Source organism: Triticum dicoccoides, chromosome 4A (assembly GCF_002162155.2).
Source record: "Triticum dicoccoides isolate Atlit2015 ecotype Zavitan chromosome 4A, WEW_v2.0, whole genome shotgun sequence".
Classification (NCBI taxonomy): domain Eukaryota; kingdom Viridiplantae; phylum Streptophyta; class Magnoliopsida; order Poales; family Poaceae; genus Triticum; species Triticum dicoccoides.
In genome coordinates, this window is record NC_041386.1 from 408,153,916 (window position 1) to 408,176,415 (window position 22,500).

Here is a 22,500-nt window from a genome sequence, read left to right on the forward strand (position 1 = left end):
CTGATGCTCGTCGGGCCCGCGCCGAGCGCCGGGCCGCACTCGCTTCCCGCGTTGCCCAGACGGCCCCTGTCGGCGGGCATGCACGCCGTTCCTCGTCACCTGCCGTCAATGCCGCCACCGGCCCGGCGGGGGACAAGCGGCAAGCATCGTCCCAGCATCCGTCCATGCGGCAAGACGGCCGCACCGCAACTCCCTCGCTCACCGCAGCTAGTCCTTCGTCCCGCGCGCTTCGCGCGCCCATGGAGGCTCGGGCTGCACTCATCGCGGCAAACGATCTCCTGCGCTACCGTCCCGTCGACGACGTCTAGGAAGAATGGCTCGACCGCGTCGCCGAGCTCGTCCGCGCCGCAGGGGGCTCTCATGCGCCGCCCGTTCCGCTGCACCGCACCCCGCCCCGCGCGGGCGATGAGGCTCCGGCGGCGCCCCGGCCGCCTCCTCCTCAAGAAGACGCCATGGATCCAAGGCGCGTGGCCCCTAGGCGGAACCCACTCCACCAGGTGCTAGCGCGAAGAGAACAGAGCTATCAAGAAGTCCCTCGCCCGCAAGAAGCTGCCCGGGCGCTCCCTGCTCCAGCACGTCGCGACCATGCTCCTGCTCCCGCGTGTCAATACCCCGCGCTGCTCCCAGCTGCTGCACGTGGGGACATGCAAGACCAGGCTCTCCGTCACCCAAGGCCTCCCGTGGCCACAGCAGGCTGCCGCGCCTACACCACCGAACTATGCAGCGTCGCGTGGCTTGGCAAGTTCAAGCCAGACCTGCCTCCTCGCTACAATGGCACGGCCGACCCTGCGGAGTTCCCCCAGCTCTACGAGCTGGGCATCAAAGCTACCAACGGAGACGAGAAGGTCATGGCGAACTGGTTCCCCATGGCACTCAAGGACGGAGCCGGAACCTGGCTCCTGAACCTGGCTCCAGGCACAATCTCCTCCTGGGATGACATGCGCATCCGCTTCATCACCAACTTCCAAGGCACTCGCGACCGGCCACCCGCCGTGAGCGACATGCGCCGCATCAAGCAACAGCCTGCGGAGACCCTGCAGAAGTACATCCAGCACTTCAACAACGCACGCCTCAAGATTCCCAAGGTGACTGAGGAGGCCATCATCTCGGCCTTCTCCGACGGCGTGCGCGACGTCAAGATGAAGGAGGAGCTGGCGATGCATGAAGACCTATGCACTTCCTTGGAGCTGTTCAACTTGGCGAACAAGTGCGCCAGGGCTGAGGAAGGGCGTCTCTCCCTCCTCGAGCTGCCTGCCGTAGACCCAGAGGAGAAGAAGCCCAAGGCCAAGGATGTGAAGCGCAAGGGGGCAGCCGTGCTCGCGGCAGAACCAGACACCAAGCGGGGCAGAGATCAGCCCGAAGCTTCCAAGGGCAGCTGGTACTGTGTGTACCACGACCTCCACACCCACAACACCAACGAATGTCAAGAACTCCGAGCCGTGCGAGAAGGAAGGATCGGCCGTCGCCCCGACCGCGGTGACAGGGGCTATGGTCGAGGAGGAGGAAGGAACGCAGGACGCTGGGAAGACCGTGGCCCGCGCCAAGGGTGGCGCGACCAACCTCGCGAGGATCGCTGGCAAGACCCTCCTCGCGAGAGAGGATGGAGGGATCAACCTCGCAAGGGAGACTGGAGGGATCAGCCTCGCGAGGATCGCCCGCAAGGCAACGCAGGCCTCCCACCGCTGCCGCCGCAGCCAAGGAGAAACGAGGACCGCCACCAGGACGAGGAGGCTGGGGGCTTCCAGGAGCCGCGCGCGATCGCCTGCATCCTGGGCGGGGCTCAAGCCCTAGCCTCTCAACGCATCTTCAAGGAGTTTGCCCGCGAAGTGAATGCAGTCCTCCCCAGGCTCGAAGCCACGTGCCCCCTCGGGTGGTCGGCGTGCGCCATCACGTTCAGCTCAGCAGATCAGCTCAAGTGTGCGGCTACAGCTAGAGTCCTCCCGATGCTTTGTTCCCCAATCATCAGCAACGTGGTGGTCACCAAGACCCTCATCGATGGAGGGGCAGGCTCAACGTCCTGTCCATGGAGATGTTCAACAACCTCCAAGTGCCCTACAGCCAGCTTCAGCCAACCAAGCCTTTCTCCGGTATCATCGACGGCTCCACGGTCCCGATTGGGCAGGTCCGCCTCCCTGTCACCTTCGGGGCACGCGATAACTACCGCACCGAGCTCATCGACTTCGACGTCGCCCACATTTGCCTACCGTACAACACCATCCTTGGGTACCCAGCGCTGGCCAATTTCATGGCCGTAACTCACCACGGCTACAACATCCTCAAGATGCCAGGAAGCGGCGGAGTCATCACGGTGCCGTGTGAAGAGAAGGACGCGGTGTGTTCCCTGGAACGAGCCTTTCAGGCCGCATCACTGGAAGATCCAGATCGCGGAAGCAGGAGGCTTCTCGAGGCCGCCCCTAAGAACAAGAAGACATCGTCCGGCCCGGCCCCTCAGGAGGCAGGCCCCTCTGGGCCCGTGCCTGCCCAGGGGGAACCTCCCTCCATCGCATAGGAAAGCGCCCCCGGCGCCCTCCTCAGGCAGGGCTTGGGGGCTCTCCCCTGGAGGGCCACCGACCTGGCTAGGGTCACGAGGGAGGCGCTTGGGCACCACATGGAGGCGTGTTTTGAAGCACGTTTCCCTCAAGAAGGAGCAAGGCAAGGGGATCCAGACCCTCAGGAGTTCGTCAGCAAGGCCATTCAGGAGCTACAGGAGTCAAGAGTCATGAGATGCGGCCGTCGCCTACCAGCAGTGGCCCCCCATCCAGGCGAGGATGGCGGGCTGCGCGTCTGCATCGATGTACCAGGGCTCAACCAAGTCGCCTCCCTGGAGCGCCTTTGGCCCTCGCGAGTGGGGCGCTGCGGAGGTCCACCCCACAGCTATGTTCGCATGCCTTACGGTTTGCCGAGCGCGGCTGACATGTACCAGTGCCTCATGAGGGGCATCGCGGAGGCACGAGAGGCCAGGCGTTCCGCAGGCCTGGCAGAGATGGAGATGGCCCGCGAGGAGCCGCCAGCGCCTCCGGAGCCTCCCAAGGCCCCTGGGCCTGGGGGCTCATGAGGATCGGCCTCCTCGGCCCACCGAGTCTGCTACACCAACACTCCTTCGTCCTCAACATCATCAGGTGACATCTCTCTAGTTTCACTTCCAACTGGGAGCGCCCCCCCAGGGCTGCATTATTCCTAGGCCGCGGGGGTCCATCCCTGCGGCGTGTATCCCTTTTTATTCTATGTTGTCAGCTTACCTTGTTGGGGGCGCCCCTCGGGCTGCATCACCCCCAAGTCGCTCGGGCCTGACCCAGTGATCTCCGCATTCCCAGCATCTATTTGAATGAATCCACTCCTTCGCGGCTAATGTGTTTTACCCAGTTGCCTGCTCAGCTGACGCCAACTAACGAAGCTGCTCCCAAACGGCACGACGCTTGCGCATGGGTCTGTCCCTACAACGCCGACAAACCTGGATGGCTGAGCTCTGGCCGCGGCAGCCCCGCATAGCGTCACCTCATCAAGCCTTCAGTGCCTCACTACCCCTCGGAAGCAACCCACGGTTGACCGTCAATTGTCATGGCAACCCTTTGCTTTTTCTATGATGGACCTGCAGGACCTCCCGAAGGAGCTGCGTCAGGCGAGGCCCTTGCGGTGTCTCCTTTGCTCTCGTCCGTGTGAACCGCTTGCACGTTCAAGGGGGACTCCTGAGCATCGCGACTCAGGGGCCTAACTGGTCACGTAGCCCCTCACTCCGTGGCCCCGTCCTGGTTTCTGGTCGGGACCATCGCTGGGTGAGGCACGCGCGCGGTCGGGCTCTGCAGACGTAGAACGATAGATCCACCCACATCACACCTCCCTACTTGCTGTTCGTGCACCAAGGGGGACTCCTGAGCATCGTGACTCAGGAGCCTAACTTGTCACGTAGCCCCTCACTCCTTGGTCCTGTCCTGGTTTCCGGTCGGGACTATTGCTGGGTGAGGTACGCGCGGGGCCGGGCTCTACCGGTGTAGAACATAAGCAAGTAGGAAGGAAAAGTGCAAATTTCAAGGAATTCAAAAGAAAATATTACAGTCCACACTGTTATCCCAGTACCAAACGCAAGTTAAACGCCTCCCCGAGGCATGATACATGTGCAGGAATTAAAAGCAGGATAGGAGCCACGACGGAGTCACTTGGCGGCGGGGGAGCAGCGCGGAGTGGGTTCGCCTCACGGAGCAGCGGGGCCGGCAGCGCCTTGCTCCGGCTTGGTGCTGAAGGCCCAGAACTTCCCCGGTAGAGCTTCTGCGCGACCCTTCATGGCCTCGGCAGTGGCAGCGGCACACTCTCCGCTCACTGGCTCCAGCAGGCTGTCGAGGTCAACACCGGGATCGCGAAGGTAGATGTGGGTGAGGACCTGCGTCAGCGCTGCAGAAGACAGGATACGCGCCTCAGCCTTGGCTGTGGGGCCAAGGCCAAGGGCGACATCTTCAAGAGCATGAACCAGGAAGGGAAGCAGCTTGGCGGGGCCGTCCTCGGCGCCAGCCAGCGGGCTCTCCAAGCCGCTGTCGTAAAGCATCCTCAGCGAGGAGCGAGCCTTCGCCTCCAACTCCGTGAAGGCCGTGCGGTCCTCGGCAAGAACCAGGGCCTTGTCGTCCAGCTCGTCCTTCCTCGCCCCCAACTCCTGCTCCAGCGTGCCTAGGCGGTCGCGGCGCTTCCTGAGCTTGGCCTCCCGGCACTTGACGGCCGCATCGCGAGCCTTCATGCCTTCTTCCTGCTCTTGGCGAAGGCGGACCTCTTTCGCGAGCTGATCCCGCAGGCCTTGCAGCTCGTCCTCCAGTGCCTTGCAGCGACCACGAACGTCGACCACCTCCCCCAGGGCTGCATCACGAGCAGCTTTCACCTCCAGGACGGCCTGCTTCTCCTCGTCGCATGCCGTCGAGGCCTGGACCAGTGCCGCCCGAATCGAGGCGTCGGAGCGAACCCATCCAGAAGCCAGCTCCAAGCGCCCGGCCACCAAGTGGGGGTCGGTGCCAAGAAGATCCTGACACATTCGGTCCAGATCAGCAACAGCATGATCCAGAACGGCAGAAGGAGTCGGAGAGACAGCGGCCGGTGGAGTAGGAGGAGAAGGCGGCAGTGCAGCCGCGGCATCCTGAGGCGGAGTCTGCCGCGCCCCGACAACTGTAGTGGCGGCGGCAGGCAAGAGCACCTCAAGAGCCACTTGGGCCGTGGGGGCTGAGCTCGCCCCAGCTGGCTTAGCCAGGCCTCGCGAGGACGACCGGGCAGGAGAAGCCTGTGCGCCGCGGTCACCCTCCTTCGCGGGCAGAAGCGCCGCCACGGATGGAACCACGGGAGCCCCCTTCGGCTTCTTTGCTGCGGGCGCCAGCCTATCCAAAAGAATGCGGACGTCAAGCCTCAGAAGCATAGCAAGAGATAAAGACAAGAATCGAATGCTTACGGGTCGTCGCCGGTGAGCTCAAGCGGCCTCCGGCCAAATTGGAAGCCTGAAAGCCGGCTGGAAGGGTCAACCTCGGGAAGCTTGGAGGTGGAAGGTGCGTCTGCGGTTCGCCCCGGGGCCGGGGGAGACCCACGGGAGATCAGCCCGGTCCTGTCCTTCTTCGGGATCGGGGGTGAGCTCCCGCCGCCCTGCCTATCGTTGTCCTCGTCTTCGTCTTTGTCGTCATCCTCATCGTCATCGCTTGGAGAGAGGCGGAGAGCGCGGGACCTGCGCCGGGGGAGGGGAGCCCTCGACTCTCTATCAGTCGCCTCGGAGTCAGGCCCTTTTCCCCGCTCCCCTCCTTCCTCCTCTTCGCTGGAGTCGCCGGAGCCTCGGGAGCTTCCAGGGGCACGGGCCCCTCCCCGTCGAAGACGGGCATGGACTGCACCACCCGCTCCCAGTCGTCGCGGAGGAACAAGGGCGTAGGAGCGCCCTCCAACCTCGCCACATTGCCCCCGTCCAGAGATTGGAGAACCGCAGCCAGGTCTCCGTCGGGCAAGGCCGCGGGGCTCGGACGGGGCCTCCACATTGGAAGTGAGTACTGCCGAAGCGGAGCCAGCCGGTGCTCCAGGAACTCCCTCAGCAGCGACGCGCTGGTCAGCTTCGCCGCCGCCATGTCGGTCGGCCTCAGATCCGCGTCCATCTTCTCCAACACCATCTTCACGCGGGGATCCGTGAGCTCCGCTCGACCCTAGTCGCTGGAGCTCGTGGGCTGCTCCGTGGGCAGGATCAGCCGAGGGTGGATTCGCCCAGCATCCACCAAGATCCACTTGCTCCTGAAGCCCTCAATCCTCTTCCCAGAGTTCGAGATAGCAATGGCGCCGCCGTACGCGACGAAGCTCGCGCACGCGGAAGCAGTCCCACGAGAGGTCCGGAGGTAGAAGTAGTGGCGCAGTAAGGCCACTGAGGGCTGCACACCAATGTGAGCCTCGCAATAATAAGCGAAGATTTCCAGGAGAAGGACGGAGTTGGGATGGAGATGCCGGGCCTGTAGCTTGTAATGGCGGAGGACAGAGAAGAAGAACTCGGAGAAGGGAGGCACCAGGCCAACAACAATGGCACTTATGAAGAGCGGATAGAAGGTGCTCCTTTGACCCTCAGGGGTGGCGGAGCCGGCCTTGAACACCTTCGCCCCGTCGATGTCCCACGCCGTCGCCATCCGGCGCAACCGGGCAAGGCTCGCCTCCGACACGTTTGGCGAGTCCAGGGCAGACGAGTACCAAGCTGCGGCCGGGGGCTGACGAGGTGCCATGGCTCCCTAGGTCGCATGGTCAGAGCAGATCTGGAAATTTCGGAGGAAGGAAGGAGAGGCGCAAGAAAGGGGATCTGAGCAGCAACTGGGGAAAGCAAGAAGCAGGGCCTAGGCGGATGCCACTCCTTTATCAACTCGCGCGGTTGCTAAGGCGCCCACGTCCAGTCAACCGCCACGCGGCGCCCAAGGCCGCAGGCTGTTAGGGCCCGCAGTGCTTCGCTCTTGCCCTTCCGCCTCCCTGCATGGCCAAGTCCGGGCGCGCCTTGGGCCCGGGGGCTACTGTCGGCGTTCTGGGAACGGGGGTCCCCAGACTTGCCTGCCTGCGGCGTGGCTTGAAGGGGGGCCCAGCACGGCCCATCTTCACCAACACAAAACCAAGACCCTCGCGAGGGGCCAAGCCTCGCGGGGCGGATGACGCGGAGCTTCCTCAGGCACGGCCTCGTCAGGCTGGCTCACGAGGAGGCGGAGATATCAAGGCGGGGTACCTCACGAGGTGCCCGTGACGCAAGCCATGACGACTCAGGGCACCAGGCGGGTGCCAGCCTGCGCAACGTCCTCCTTTCCTCTTTCGTGCAAAGGGGCAAGCGCAGCCGCGGAGTACCGAGGCATCAGGCAAAGGTGGCCACTTCGGTGCAACGAGACCAAGACCAGGAGGACTACGAGATGGAGGTCACCGTGGAGCCCAAGATGGCGTCATCACTAGAGCTTTGCGCAGGCGAAGACTACTTTTGTCAGGATAGCTGATACCAGCTGTCCCCCTTCAAATTAGCCCGCCATTGTTGGCTCCCTTCCCGCTCGATATTTGGGAAGAGGACCAGGGCCTCTATAAATAGGACCAGCCACCCACAGAGCAAAAGGAGCGGAGGGGGTTCGGTCGGTTTTGCTGGGGGCAGAGAGAGAGAGAAGGTGACTGAACTCCACTGAGCAGTTCATCGCCCCAGCCAAGAACAGACCCTCGCGAGGCTGTTCTTCCTTGTATTGTTCATCATCATCAGCCCAAGAGGCAATCCACCACACCACACACTGGAGTAGGGTATTACACCACAACGGTGGCCCGAACCAGTATAAACCCTGTGTCTCTTGTGTTGTTCTTTCCGTAGTTTTAGATCCTAGCATGGCGGAGGGGTGCAGGTAGGTAGGAGGCGAAATCTCCGCGTGCACCCTAGTGTTCGAACCTCAAGGGTCTGCCGGAACCCGAAATCCGACAAGAAGTGCCTGCTTCCTTATGGCTCTGGCCAGGTTAGGTCTTCTTCTTCTTGAGGGTCGCCTCGGGAGGCCTCCCGCTCCTGCGATCTGGGTCTTCGATTGCTGTGGCTTGGAAAGCACGCTCGAGCGAGCACACTGCGTCCCTTTCTTCACAGGGTATGGTGATGACTCCACTGCTTCCTGGCATCTTTAGGACATTGTAACCATGGTGAGTCACTGCCATAAACTTGGATAGGGCTGGGTACCCGAGGATGGCGTTGTACGGCAGGCAGATGTGAGCGACGTCGAAGTCGATGAGCTCGGTGCAGTAGTTGTTGCATTGCCCGAAGGTGACCGGAAGGCGAACCTGCCCAATTGGAACAGTGGAACCATTGGTGACTCCTGAGAAAAGCTTGGTCGGCTGAAGCTGGTCGTATGGCACTTGGAGATTGTCGAACGTCTCGACGGACAGGACATTGAGTCCTACCCCGCCATCGATGAGGGTCCTGGTGACCTGCACGTTGCTGATGACTGGGGAGCAAAGCATCGGGAGGACTCCGGTCGTTGCCACACACTTGAGCTGGTCTGCGGAACTGAATGTGATTGCGCACGAAGACCACCTAAGAGGGTGCGTGGCCTCAAGCTTGGGAAGGACTGCATTCACCTCGCGAGCAAACTGCTTGAAGATGCGCTGTGAGCTGGAGCCTGGGCGCCGCCCAAGATGCAAGTACCTGCATGTGGCTCTTGGAAGCTCCCAGCCCCATCGTCTTGGTGTTGGTCCTCGTTCCTTCTTGGTGGAGGCGGCAGAGGAGGGAGGCATGCGTTGCCGTGGGGACGGTCCTCACGAGGCTGGTCCCTCCAGCCTCCCACGCGAGGCTGGTCCCGCCAGTGGTCCTCGCGAGGGAGGTCACGCCATCCCTGGCGAAGGCCACGGTCTTCCCATCATCCACCGCCTCTTCCTCCTCCTCGGCCATAGCCCCTGTCGTTGCGCTCTGGGCGTCGGCCGATTCTCCCATCTCGCACAGCTCTGAGCTCTTGACATTCGTTGGTGTTGTGGGTGTGGAGGTCGTGGTACACGCAGTACCGTCCGCCCTTGAATGACTCAGGCTGATCCCTGCCTCGCTTGGTGTCCAGTTCCGCTGCTAGCACGACAGCCCCCTTGCGCTTCACGTCCTTGGCCTTGAGCTTCTTTTCTTTCGGGTCGGCTGCCGGGAGCTCGAGAAAGGAGAGGCGCCCTTCCTCAGCCCTGGCGCACTTGGTCGCCAAGTTGAACAGCTCCAGGGATGTGCACAGGTCTTCATGGATTGCTAGCCCTTCCTTCATTTTGACGTCACGCACGCCGTCAAAGAAGGCTGAGATGATGGCTTCTTCAGTCACCTTGGGGATCTTGAGGCGAGTGTAGTTGAAGCGTTGGATGTACTTCTGCAGGATTTCTCCTGGCTGTTGCTTGATGCGGCGCAGGTCGCTCACGGCCGGGGGCCGGTCACGAGTTCCTGGAAGTTGGCGATGAAGCGGGTGCGAATCTCGCTCCAGGAGGAGATCGTGCCGGGAGCCAGGTTCAGGAGCCAGGTGCGGGCGCCGTCCTTGAGCGCCATGGGGAACCAATTCGCCATGACCTTCTCGTCTCCGTTGGCGGCTACGATGCCCAGCTTGTAGAGCTGTAGGAACTCCATGGGGTCCGCTGTGCCATCGTAGCGGGGAGGAAGGTCAGGCTTGAACTTGCCCGGCCATGTGACGCCGCGCAGCTCGGGGGTGAAGGTGAGGCAGCCAGCCGTGGCCACCGGCGCCCTTTGCTGGTGTTGGACTCGTTCTTGTGGGTCACCACGCGCCGCCACTGGGAGCAGCGCGGGGTTTTGTCGTGGAGGCGCTGGGGCGCGATCTTGGCGCGCCGGCGCTGGGAGCGCGCGAGCACCTTCCCGGGGACGTGGGATCTCTTGGCAGCTCCCTTCTTGCTGCGCAGGTGCCGGACGTGGAGGGTCTCGCCCTGGGGCTGCACGCCTTGGAGCCAAGGCACCTTCTTGGGGAGGAGGCGGCGGAGGCGCCTCCTGATCCTCTACCCCTGCACCGGACGGAGGGCGAGGCAGCGAGAGGGACCGTAAGGGGGAGCCCCCTGCGGCACTGACGAGCTCAGTGATGCGGGCGAGCCAGTCCTCGTAGAGGTCGTCGATGGGGCGATAGTGCAGGAGCTCCCGCGCCAAGAGCAGTGAGGCGTGCGCATCCATGGGTGCGCGACGGGCATGGACAACGAGCCAGCTGGAGTCAGCGACGTGGGCGGTGCGGCCATCCCGCCGCACCGAGGGGTGCTGGGACGAGGCCTGCTGCTCATTCCCCGCCGGGCCGGTGGCGGCGTTGGCGGCGGGCGATGGGAAACGACGAGGGGGGCCGCCGACGGGCGCCGTCTGGGCGACGCGAGCGGCGTGAGCAGCCCGGCGCTCGGCGCGAGCCCGAAGAGCGTCAGCCATGGACACAATGGAAGATCACACGCGAACAACAGAAGGAAGATTCCGGCGCACGCCTACCTGGCGCGCCAAATGTCGGGTTTCGGGTTCCGCCAGACCCTTGAGGTTCGAACACTGGGGTGCGTGCGGAGATCGCTCCCCTACCGATCTACGTCCGATCCTCTCGTGCGAACTAAGATGAAAATGATGAACAACACAAGAGACATGATGTTTATACTGGTTCGGGCCACCGTTATGGTGTAATTCCCTACTCCAGTGTGTGGTGTGGTGGATTGCCTCTGGGGCTGATGATGGACAGTACAAGGGAAGAACAACCTCGCGAGAGGTGCTCTTGAGCTGGTGCGATGAACTGCTAGGGTGAGTTCATCGCCTCTCTCTCTCTGCTAGGGTTCTACCAGATCTTTCGATGTTCTTGGGGTGTCTAGATGTCTCTACTCTGTGGTGGCTAGCTCTATTTATAGAGGCCCTGGGCTTTTCCCCAAATAATGAGCGGGAAGGGCGCCAACAATTGGCCATTTCGAAGGGGAACATCTAGTACAAGTTATCCTGACCAAAGGTGGTCTTCAGCTGCCAAAAGCACTCGCGATGACGCCGTCTTGGGCTCCACGGAGACCTCCGTCCTGCGGTCCGGCTGGTCTTGGTCTCGTTGCACTGGAATGGTAACCTTTGCCTGATGCCTTGGCCTGTGCTTGCCCCCTTTGCACCAAAGGGGAAACAAGGACACTGCGCAGGCCGGCGCCCGCCTGGTCTCGATCGTCATGGCTTTCATCACGGGTTCCTCACGAGGTACCCCTGCCTTGATCTCTCCGCCTCCTTGTAAGCCTGCCTGATGAGGCTGCCTCTAAGGAAGCTTCCTGTCATCCGCCCCACGAGGCTTGGCCCCCTCGCGAGGGTCTTGAGCTTGAGTTGATAAAGATGGGTCGCGCTGGGCCCCCGCTTGAGCCACACCACAGGCAAGTCTGGGGACCCCCGTTCCCAGAACGCCGACAGATTATTTCAAATTGATCAATGTCAAGGCGGCGTACTAGACCAAAGAGCCTTTTATTTTGGAAAATCAAGCAACACAGATATTTTTCTTGGAATACACATTTGCACGTAGCGATGACTGGAGAGTATTGCAAAGGTTTGAGCAAAGGAATTCGTTTAATAAAGTTGCACAACAAGATGATGCTTACACAGCTCCTGATGTACAAGATTCCACAGATGTTCCTAATATCTTTGAGAACCATCACATCAATGATGCTGGCTAAAAGATTGCATGTCGTGCTATGGACATACACAAGTTGATCAAGAAGAAGCCAACGTTCAATGACATTGAGGATGAAGAAGAAGATGACACTCTAGGGAATTACGATTCAGACTGATACACATGGCGAAGGAGTTGACGCTGCTGCTACGGATGATGATTAGATTGCTTTTGCCTGTCAGAAGACTTTTTTTATCTACTATGTGAAATTGTGTTTGCTATGACAACTGAAACCTGATGAACGTGTTGTTTAGTATTTTGCTGTGAGAACATCACTTGTTATGTATGTTCATTTGTGTTTGGTGATTGTATGACGACCAAAACATGATGACATTATTGTTTAGTTGTACTCATATTTGGCTGTGAAACTTGAATTTGATGACATAGTTTGCTGTTGGACTGCAATTTGCTCGACGTCTTCGAATGGGAACAAAGCTGACCCGACAGGGCCTCTGCTAATTTATTTATTTATTACCAAAAGGGCCTATGCTATTTATTTATTTATGAGCAAAAACGGACACCCCCCAATTTCTGTTAATAGAAATCATTAGATGTTCACAACACTACGCCCAGCCTGCTCCACATGTTTCATTCATTAATAGTTTCAGCAAAGTGCTCATGTCATAGCCATTGAATACATCACGAATGCTACATACACTACAAATAAAGAGACAATCATCCGACAGAGCACATCGATTTTGCCCATTATCTTCACAAGCTCTTTCATCTCCTCATTGCTATCAAGGCCGTTCAACAGCTATTGCTTGGCCATGATCAGAGGAACTGCATCTTTAAGCTTCTGCTCTGCATCTTCCTCTTCTGCCGTTCCTTCAGTTACTTGTCCAACACCCCATCCTGCTGGTATTGGGATTCCTCGGCTAACAAAATAATCAGCATAGTTGCGTTCCCCCACATCAGCAACTTCCTAGAAATACAAATCACACGAATCTTCCCTTTTCTGCATGAATCAAATTGGAAGATCATCAAACAAACTATTAAGAAAAATCAGCAACTGAAAGCAGCAGAACAACACTTAAAAATATTATTACCCGATGATTCGGGCATTTGTAGAAGACTCGGCAAGGTTTGAGGATTATGGTTGAGACGCGACGGATGCCTCTGCGTGATTTGCAGCAGTGGGACCACAGCAATGGCAGCGGGTTGCGATCAGCAACCGGCTGCGGTGCGTGTGCCAGCAGGGGTGTGATGAGACCCACACGCGATGGTATGGGTGGCGACTTGGCGCATATCTGGTTGTTGCCTACTGAAGAGCAGGTGGACGAGCAGCCAACAGACATGTTTGTTGTGGCCAGAGCTTCTGATGCTAGGCAGAGTAAGTAGAGAAGAGGAGAAGCGAATGTTGGATATGTCAGTTTCATTACTTGCAGAGTAGAATAGCACCATATATAGTCATAGTCTGGGTTTGGATTCGAACCAGCTACAGGTGCACGTCTCTCTTTTTTCTAAAACTCAGGAACGTCTCTTTACTCGTACACTACTTGTAATGTACGCCTTCTCAAGTCTTTGATTTTCTTTCTTTTTTTGTGAGGAAGGACGGAGGACAAAATTGAAAGTTCCTAGGACTCGAACCCAAGACTCTCGATTGAAAACCAGGGGTGCTATCACTTATGTGGCGAACGTTCCCTGGGCGGAGGATGGCAGACGAACACATTTTCCTCGCAGTTTTAGTTGCGACGCAAGATCGAACGGTCGCAGTTTCGGGAATGTTATTAGGCGAACGAGCCCGGTTTTTCTTTTCTTCCTATATATAAAAAAGTATGCTAATTGGTGTCAGCTTAGTCAACAAATGATTGTGCCAACCTTGACCGTTTGATTGACATTCAACTCTGTCGTGTTTCTTCAGTCTCCCTCCAGCGGCCAAAGCCAAACCAGCACCGGCGGGACCGCCTGCTCCCGCCTCCCATGGCTGGCTGTGCTGCCGCGCATGCATCGTGGCCACATCACACCCTATAACTCTGGGCATCTTCCCCGGCTCATGTGCATTCCCGTCCGAGGCCTCACCATTGTCCTCCGCCTTGGTTTGCTCGCCACGGCGCCACCCTCCGGTGTTGTCAACATGGTCAACAACCGAGAGGAATAAGGAGATGATTGTACATGGTGATGATGACAGTAGGGACCCAGTAGTGTGTAGTAATTTTGTTTTTTCGGGACGAAGAAGGGTATCAACTGCGTTGTTCGGGAGCTATGGCCCGTCTAGCACATGACCAACCCAGTTTGTTTTTTTCCTTTCTGAAAATGGCTAGCCCAGCTATTTTGTTTTTTGCAGAATAACCAACATAGGCCTACTTGCTTTTCTACGCCCTGCTAGGCCGGAAATCTTTCAAGACGAGGAGGGATGCATTTTGCCTAGAAAATGGGCTATAAGTAATATTAAATAGGCTGTAAAATGAAAAAATATAGCAAACAGGCAATTAGTTCAAAAATAATTTTTTCTTTCGGATTTTGATATTTTAAATTTCATTGTTTTTGTGCGGGTAAAATTTCATTGGATTTAAATTAAGGTATGTTTAGTTTTAAAATTAATTTGAACCTGGCTAGAAATTTTGGGCTGTATGCTGTTTGGGACAGATTTGGAGGCTGACTTGTGGGTCTACTAGGTTGACGTGTATGAGTCCATAAACGATTCTAGCCGAAGTGACTGTTGGATGTTAATCCAACGGCCGTGCTGCTTCTTCAATATCTGATCTTCTTGCTCCAGCCGCCCAAACCAACACCGGTAGGACAGCCTGCTCCCGCCTCCCATGGCCGCCTGTGCTGCCGCGCAGGCCGCACCGCCCCACCCTACTCCATTGCTGGCCAGACCATGCCTCTACTCACCCACACCTCCTGTTTTTTCCGGCGATGGCAACCGGACCACTAAACCCTCGTACTCCCCACCGCGTGGGCAACCACTGCCAAGTCTTCCCCGGCTTCATGTTGTTCCCTTCCTAGTCCTCGTCGTCGTACATCGCCCTGGTGCTCTCAGCGCGTCGTGGTCAACATGGTCAACGAACGACATCCATCAGACATGGACTATACATGGAGAGGCTGACTACTAGGTCCTTGGTCGCACATAAGGAAATGCCTCGTTATTACACACATAATAATGTTTCCTCCACCTGACATCTGGGACCCACCGGAAGGGCCTCTGTATTTCGTGAGAAAAACATTCCTCCCACTGACAGGTCGGACCCACCAGCAATATCTTCGCACGCAAGGAAGTGCCTCCTTATTACGCAAAAAAATGAATACTCCCCCTGCTAGCTGGGACCCAGCATAGTGGGAGGCTGACATGCGGGCCTACTAAGTTGACAGGGACGGAGGGCTTCGTCAACTTAGTCAATATGAACGATTCTAGCTCCAGTGACTGTACGATGTCCATACAACGGGCGTGGTGCTTCTTCAACCTCTAGTATTCATGCTCAAGCCGCCAAAAGTAGCGCCAGTCGTTCCGCATGCTCCTGCCTCCCGTGGCTCGCTGTGCTTCCGGGGAGGCCTCACCACTGTCGGTGTCAAAACCGACAGATCTCGGCTAGGGGGACCTGAACTGTGTGTCTAAGGATTGATGGTAACTGGACACAAGGGACATAATGTTTTACCCTGGTTCTGGCCCTCTTGATGCAGGTAATACCCTACGTCCTGCTTGATTGACATTGATGAGTATAGGGGTTACAAGAGTTGATCTACCACGAGATCGTAATGGCTAATACCCTAATTAACTAGCATGCATGATTATGATTTCCTCTACATACTAAACCATCCGATTTATATAGACACCGGAGGGGGCAAGGGTTGTACAGAGTCGGTTTACAAAGAGAGGAATATTCGTATCTGCATGCTAAGCTTGCCTTTCACGCCAAGGAGAGTCCCATCCGGACATGGGAGGAAGTCTTCTGTCTTGTATCTTCACGGCCCATTAGTCCGGACATGTCATATAGTCCGGACGCCCGAGGACCCCTTAATCCATGACTCCCTCAGTAGCCCCTGAACCAGGCTTTAATGACGATGTGTCCGGCATGCAGATTTTCTTCGGCATTGCAAGGTGGGATCCTCCACCGAATACACCAAGTTGAACAGCTCCAGGGATGTGCACAGGTCTTCATGGATTGCTAGCCCTTCCTTCATCTTGACGTCGTGCACGCCGTCAGAGAAGGCTGAGATGATGGCTTCTTCAGTCACCTTGGGGATCTTGAGGCGAGTGTAGTTGAAGCGCTGGATGTACTTCTGTAGGGTTTCTCCTGGCTGTTGCTTGATGCAGCGCAGGTCGCTCACGGCCGGGGGCTGGTCGCGAGTGCCTGGAAGTTGGCGATGAAGCGGGTGCGCATCTCGCTCCAGGAGGAGATCGTGCCGGGAGCCAGGTTCAGGAGCCAGGTGCGGGCGCCGTCCTTGAGCGCCATGGGGAACCAATTCTCCATGACCTTCTCGTCTCCGTTGGCGGCTACGATGCCCAGCTCGTAGAGCTGCAGGAACTCCACGGGGTCCGCTGTGCCATCGTAGCGGGGAGGAAGGTCAGGCTTGAACTTGCCCGGCCATGTGACGCCGCGCAGCTCAGGGGTGAAGGCGAGGCAGCCCGCCGTGGCCACCGGCGCCCTTTGCTGGTGCTGGACTCGTTCTTGTGGGACACCACGCGCCGCCACTGGGAGCAGCACGGGGTTTTGTCGTGCAGGCGCTGGGGCGCGATCTTGGCGCGCCGGTGCTGGGAGCGTGCGAGCACCTTCCCGGGGACGCGGGATCTCTTGGCAGCTCCCTTCTTGCTGCGTAGGCGCCGGACATGGAGGGTCTCGCCCTGGGGCTGCGCGCCTTGGAGCCAAGGTACCTTCTTGGGGAGGAGGCGAAGGAGGTGCCTCCTGATCCTCGCCCCCTGCACCGGACAGAGGGCGAGGCAGCGAGTGGGACCGCAAGGGGGAGCCCCCTGCGGCACTGACGAGCTCGGTGATGCGGGCGAGCCAGTCCTCGTAGAGGTCGTCGACGGGGCGATAGTGCAGGAGCTCCCGCGCCAAGAGCAGTGAGGCGTGCGCATCCATGGGTGCGCGATGGGCATGGGACGACGAGCCAGCTGGAGTCAGCAACGTGGTGGCGGTGCGGCCATCCCGCCGCACCGAGGGGTGCTGGGACGAGGCCTGCTGCTCATTCCCCGCCGGGCCGGTGGCGGCGTTGGCGGCGGGCGACGGGGAATGATGAGGGGCGCCGCCGACGGGCGCCGTCTGGGCGACGCGAGCGGCGTGAGCAGCCCGGTGCTCGGCGCGAGCCCGACGAGCGTCAGCCACGGACACGACGGAAGATCACACGCGAACAACGGAAGGAAGATTCCGGCGCACCCCTACCTGGCGCGCCAAATGTCGGGTTTTGGGTTCCGCCAGACCCTTGAGGTTCGAACACTGGGGTGCGTGCGGAGATCTCTCCCCTACCGATCTATGCCCGATCCTCTCGTGCGAACTAAGATGAAAATTATGAACAACACAAGAGACATGATGTTTATACTGGTTCGGGCCACCATTGTGGTGTAGTACCCTACTCCAGTGTGTGGTGTGGTGGATTGCCTCTGGGGCTGATGATGGACAGTACAAGGGAAGAACAACCTTGCGAGAGGTGTTCTTGAGCTGGTGCGATGAACTGCTAGGGTGAGTTCATCGCCTCTCTCTCTCTCTGTCTCTCTCTCTCTCTCTCTGCTAGGGTTCTACCAGATCTTTCGATGTTCTTGGGGTGTCTAGATGTCTCTACTCTGTGCTGGCTAGCTCTATTTATAGAGGCCCTGTGCCTCTCCCCAAATAATGAGCGGGAAGGGAGCCAACAATTGGCCATTTCGAAGGGGAACATCTAGTACAAGTTATCCTGACCAAAGGTGGTCTTCGGCTGCCAAAAGAACTCGCGATGACGCCGTCTTGGGCTCCACGGTGACCTCCGTCCTGCCGTCCAGCTGGTCTTGGTCTCGTTGCACCGGAATGGTGACCTTTGCCTGATGCCTTGGCCTGTGCTTGCCCCCTTTGCACCAAAGGGGAAACAAGGACACTGCGCAGGCCGGCGCCCGCCTGGCCTCGATCATCATGGCTTTCGTCACGGGTTCCTCGCGAGGTACCCCTGCCTTGATCTCTCCGCTTCCTCGTGAGCCTGCCTGATGAGGATGCCTCTGAGGAAGCTTCCTATCGTCCGCCCCGTGAGGCTTGGCCCCCTCACGAGGGTCTTGAGCTTGAGCTGATGAAGATGGGCCGCGCTGGGCCCCCGCTTGAGCCACACCGCAGGCCGCAGGCAGGCAAGTGTGGGGACCCTCGTTCCCAGAATGCCGACAGATTATTTCAAATTGATCGATGTCAAGGCGGCGTACCAGACCAAAGAGCCTTTTATTTTGGCAAATCAAGCAACAGAGATATTTTTCTTGGAAGACACATTTGCACGTAGCGATGACTGGAGAGTATTGCAAAGGTTTGAGCAAAGGAATTCATTTAATAAAGTTGCACAACAAGATGATGCTTACACTTCTCCTGATGTACAAGATTCCAAAGATGTTCCTAATATCTTTGAGAACCATCACATCAATGATGCTGGCTAAAAGATTGCATGTCGTGCTATGGACATACAAGCGTTGATCAAGAAGAAGCCAACGTTCGATGACATTTAGGATGAAGATGAAGATAACACTCTAGGGAATTACGAATCAGGCTGATACACATGGCGAAGGAGTTGACGCTGCTGCTACAGATGATGATTAGATTGCTTTTGCCTGTCAGAAGACCTTTTTTATCTACTATGTGAAATTGTGTTTGCTATGACAACTGAAACCTGATGAACGTGTTATTTAGTATTTTGCTGTGAGAACATCACTTGTTATGTATGTTCATTTGTGTTTGGTGATTGTATGACGATTAAAACATGATGACATTATTGTTTAGTTGTACTCATATTTGGCTGTGAAACTTGAATTTGATGACATAGTTTGCTGTTGGACTGCAATTTGCTCGATGTCTTCGAATGGGAACAAAGCTGACCCGACAGGGCCTCTGCTAATTTATTTATTTATTACCAAAAGGGCCTATTCTACTTATTTATTTATGAGCAAAAAGGGACCCCCCCCCCCAATTTCTGTTAATAGAAATCATTAGATGTTCACAACACTACGCCTAGCCTGCTCCACATGTTTCATTCATTACTAGTTTCAGCAAAGTGCTCATGTCATAGCCACTGAATACATCACGAATGCTACATACACTACAAATAAAGAGACAATCATCTGACAGAGCACATCGATTTTGCCCATTATCTTCACAAGCTCTTTCATCTCCTCATTGCTATCAAGGCCGTTCAACAGCTATTGCTTGGCCATGATCAGGGAACTGCATCTTTAACCTTCTGCTCTGCATCTTCCTCTTCTGCCGTTCCTTCAGTTACTTGTCCAACACCCCAACCTGCTGGTATTGGGATTCCTCGGCTAACAAAATAATCAGCGTAGTTGAGTTCCCCCACATCAGCAACTTCCTAGAAATACAAATCACATGAATCTTCCCTTTTCTGCACGAATCAAATTGGAAGATCATCAACCAAACTATTAAGAAAAATCAGCAACTGAAAGTAGCAGAACAACACTTAAAAATATTATTACCCAATGATTCGGGCATTTGTAGAAGACTCGGCCAGGTTTGAGGATTGTGGTTGAGACACGATGGATGCCTCTGCGTGATTTGCAGCAGTGGCAACACAACAACGGCAGTGGGTTGCGATCAGCAACCGGCTGCGGTGCGTGTGCCGGCAGGGGTGTGATGAGACCCACACGCGATGGTATGGGTGGCGACTTGGCGCATATCTGGTTGTTCCCTACTGAAGAGAAGGTGGACGAGCAGCCAACGGACATGTTTGTTGTGGCCAGAGCTTCTGATGCTAGGCAGAGTAAGTAGAGAAGAGGAGAAGCAAATGTTGGATATGTCAGTTACATTACTTGCAGAGTAGAATAGCACCATATATAGTCATAGTCTGGGTTTGGATTCGAACCAGCTACAGGTGCACGTCTCTCTTTTTTCTAAAACTCAGCAATGTCTCTTTACTCGTACACTAGCTTGTAATGTACGCCTTCTCAAGTCTTTGATTTTCTTTCTTTTTTTGCAAGGAAGGACGGAGGACAAAATTGAAAGTTCCTGGGACTCGAACCCAAGACTCTCGGTTGAAAACCAGGTGTGCTATCACTTATGTGGCGAATGTTCCCTGGGCGGAGGATGGCAGACGGACGCATTTTCCTCGCAGTTTTAGTTGCGACGCAAGATCGAACGGTCGCAGTTTTGGGAATGTTATCAGGCGAACGAGCCCAGTTTTTCTTTTCTTCCTATATATAAAAAAGTATGCTAATTGGTGTCAACTTAGTCAACAAATGATTGTGCCAACCTTGACCGTTGGATTGGCATTCAACTATGTCGTGTTTCTTTAGTCTCCCTCCAGCCGCCAAAGCCAAACCAGCGCCGACGGGACCGCCTGCTCCCGCCTCCCATGGCTGGCTATGCTGCCGCGCATGCATCATGGCCACATCACACCCTATAACTCTGGGCATCTTCCCCGGCTCATGTGCGTTCCCTTCCGAGGCCTCACCATTGTCCTCCGCCTTGGTTCGCTCGCCGCGGCGCCGCCCTCCAGTCACATCCTAGTTAGCCATGCATTAGAGTGTTGCATCATGTTTACTCTTTCATCAGAAACCTGAAATGGGGATGACAGAACCCCCAGTCCCCTCTGAATCCAATTAGGGTTTACTAAAAACTTTTTCAATGAACCTGAAATGCCCTTCTAAAATGCCCATCATTTTTGTCTTGGTTCAGAACCTCTGCCAAAAGTGGTGCACATTTTCCTAGGCCAGCTTAGGGTTTCTGAATTAAATCATAAATATTTGAATTTGGCCATTTAAAATTATATAAAATATTTAAATGCTCAAACATCTCCAAACTAAAATGTTTCATGTTGGAAATAATCCAACTATGGACCAGGAGTAGTTTGGTGATTTTAGGAGTAGCCTAAGTATTTTATTTAATTCAACAAAGTTGCAGAGGTATTAAAAAAATAGAAAACAGAAAGAAATGGAAAAAGCTAACCTGGCGCCTGCTCCCGGCCCACCTGCCGGCCCAGCCCAGCGCCGCTCCAGCGAGCTGCTTGCCGGCCAGGCAGGCAGGCAGGTGCCCGATGGCGACCGCAGCGCGCGCCACGCACCTGCTCGCCGCCTCGCCGCTCCCCGCGCCCGGTGACGTCGTGGACCGGCCTCCCTCGCTCCCCCGAACCCCCCAGACACCCCCTCTCCTCTCCAGCTCCTCCCCCTCGCGCTCCCCCGCCATGACCGACGCCACCATCGCCGTGCCTTCGTCGTAGCCGTGCTCCCCGCCGCCCGTGCGTCCTCTCATCGTGTCCAGGAGCTCCGCCGCTGTCCACTCCATCGAGCAAGCCGAGCCCCGAGCGCTCGCAACGCCCGAGTCCACCGCAACGACCTCGCCCGAACCGCCGTCGCCGGAGATCCCCTTCAACGCCGTCGTCGCTCTGGTCCATCTCCGGCCACACCAAGGGCTTCGTCGCACTCACTGTGAGCTTAGCCATCTTCCCCTTCCTTCCGTTCTTGCTCCCAAGCCGTGTAGCGACCTCCCGGAGCTCAACCGCACCCACCGCCGTGGAGCTCGTCGCTGACGTGCTCCCGGTTACCCTCCGACCACTCCACGGTGTCCATCATGCTCACCGTGTCACTTAGCACCTAGCTAGCCACTCCCCGAGCCTCACCGACCCCTCTAGCGTCAAGTTCGTCTTCGGCCGAACCCCGGTGGCCGCCAAAGTCGTCGCCGGCGCCAACTCCGGCCACCCCGACTCCAACGGACTCCACCAAGAGCTGCGGCTTGTCCTCAGCTCCACTCCGGTGGTCTCCGCGACCCATTTGGTGGCCGAAACAGCCAAAACCACTTCCGCCGCCGCGTCGGGCTCGCCGCGGCTAAACGCCGGTGCAGCCGACCCGGGTTTGACCATGGGTGGGCCCTGGTTGACTCCCCTGAGTCAATGACAGGTGGGGCCCAGCCCTGTTAATTAAACATGTTTAGTTTTAATTAAACTTTAATTAATTTAATCACCCTAACATGCGGGACCCACTGTCAGGTTTGACCCGGACGTGTTCCGTTGACCTGCTGACGTCACACTGACGTCAGGCTGACGCAATAATTGATTTTCTGGAATTAATCTAATATAGGAAATTCCAGAATATAATTTAAACTTCAAAAATTCATAACTTTTATTCTGTAACTCCAAATCAGACAAATTATATATGAAAAATGATCAGAAAAATCCAACCTATCCATCTGTACTATTTTCATGCATGATTAAACAAGTTAACTTGATGTTTAATGCAGAACAAGGAAAAACACTTTAAAGGGCCATGTTTGAGTTTGAAATTTGAATCTTTGATTCAAATTGGTTCAAACCCTTCTGGTCTTAGCTGCATTAGCCCAACACACTCATATTGCTAGGTTTCATGCATACATCATATTGTTGCACATTGTTTGGTGATGGTTGTGTATCGGTGTTCTTTGCGGCAGGATCTGCCTCCGAGGAGTATCGTGATTACCCTAACGAAGAACCGTATCAGTGCATCGAACCATCAGGCAAGCAACCAACCATTTGATCATATCGATACAATCCCATGTTCTCGCTCCTGCTCTCTTTTACTGCATTAAGACAACGCGTTTCAAACTGCTGTGTACTACGGTAGTTGAACCCACTTCCTCTGCATGACCTGTCATTGCCACAGTAACTAGATGAAACCCACTAGCATGTGTAGGAGTTGATTGAGCCATATGTATGTGTTGTTCCTACCTTGCTATGCCTGCTATGCTTAGAGTCGTGTCAGGTCTGGTTCATCTTGGTGATGGGCTAGAGTGAAATGATTATGTCGGTAATAAGA